Here is a 1,609-nt window from a genome sequence, read left to right on the forward strand (position 1 = left end):
AGTTTTAAACCACGGAAATACAGGCAGGCTTGTATGCTGCACCCTTGGCTGGTCCAAAATGGCATGTCCCAGCTTCGAGAGGGAGGCAGGAAGGGAGGAGGCTTGTCAGAGGCTTGGAGCCTACTTTCCAAAGCCCAGGAAGCTTCTGCTTGGCTTGGGGAGGGAGGCACGAAGATTCATGTACTGTACGAGGAGCTGGTATTTTAACTCCCCTGGCCTCAAACTTTTAAGGAATTTAAAGGTGACAACCAGCACTTTGAACTGAGCCCCCAAAGAACTGGGGAGCCAGCACAGCTAATGTAATACTGTTGTTGTATGGACAAAAGACCAGGCTTCCATTAGCAGTGTTGTTTTGCCCCAGTGTTTCTGAACATTTCTCAAAGGCAATCTCCTGGAAAGTATGTTGTAATTAATCTAATTTTGAAGCACCTAGAGCATGCATAAAGATGGCAAGATCAGTCATATCCAGAAATGGCTGCAGCTGACCCGCAAGATAAAGAATTGTATTAAATCATTTGTATCCTCCCCCCCGTGAGAACTCTAAATATTCCCTGCTATTCTTGCTCCTGCCAACCTAGCAGTTCGAAAGCACGTCAAAATGCAAGTAGATAAATAGGAACCGCTAGAGCGGGAAGGTAAACGGCGTTTCCGTGTGCTGCTCTGGTTTGCCAGAAGCGGCTTTGTCATGCTGGCCACATGACCTGGAAGCTATACGCCGGCTCCCTCGGCCAATAATGCGAGATGAGCGCGCAACCCCAGAGTCGGTCACGACTGGACCTAATGGTCAGGGGTCCCTTTACCTTTACCTTTTATTCTTGTTAATGGCCTTTTTCTTAGGCCTGTTAGTGGTTTTGTAACACTCTTGGAGATTTTTAAACACAGGTTGTATGTCTGATACTTGTTAGATACTTTTTTAAAAAATAAAAAAATAAAGATTTTCCATATGAAAACCCCAGGGTTGTTGTGAGGATAAAATGAGGAGGAAGAGAACCATGTAAGCCACATTGATCTCCTTGGCAGAAAGGTATACAAATGCAATAAATCAATCACAAAATAATAGAATGGTAGAGCTGGATGGGACCCTGAGGATCATCTAGTCCAACCCCCTGTGATGCAGGAATATGCAGCTGTCCCATACAGGGATCGAACCTGCAACCTTGGCATTATCAGCACCACGCTCTAACCAACTGAGCTATGGCACAGAAGAATGAATGAGTTATACAGGTTTTTCTTCAGGGCATTGGACTAGATGATCACCCCCTTCAAAACCCTATAATTTTACAATTCTCCTTGTACCAAATGAACCTCCTGAATGCCGCCCAAACTCAGGACAGAGGAAGTCCAATTCCCCCAGTCGCTCACACACTGCTCTTTCACACTTCTGGAAGACAAACCTCTTTAGTAGCTAGAAACAAGATCACACAGTTGCTGTTGCTGACAAATGAGATCATTGGCACTTCAAAGAAGCATCCAGCTAAGGATTGCTTATACCCCCCCCCCCCGAACTTTTTCTGCTGCTGCTCAAGAAAACTGACCTGATTTCAGCAATTGCACAATAGCAGCAAGAATGAGTGAGTGAAATGCTATTGCCCTTTCCTCCTCTCAGGGT

The 1,609-nt window shown here is 45.4% G+C and overlaps 1 non-coding gene across 1 annotated transcript; it reads right to left on the reverse strand.

Moving 5' to 3' along the window:
* Positions 1–1,127: 1,127 nt before the first annotated feature.
* TRNAI-GAU (transfer RNA isoleucine (anticodon GAU)) lies at positions 1,128–1,202 on the reverse strand. The gene has a single exon. It is a non-coding gene; the product is annotated as a tRNA-Ile (tRNA).
* Positions 1,203–1,609: the final 407 nt, after the last annotated feature.

Source organism: Zootoca vivipara, chromosome 2 (assembly GCF_965207765.1).
Source record: "Zootoca vivipara chromosome 2, rZooViv2.hap1.1, whole genome shotgun sequence".
NCBI lineage: Eukaryota > Metazoa > Chordata > Lepidosauria > Squamata > Lacertidae > Zootoca > Zootoca vivipara.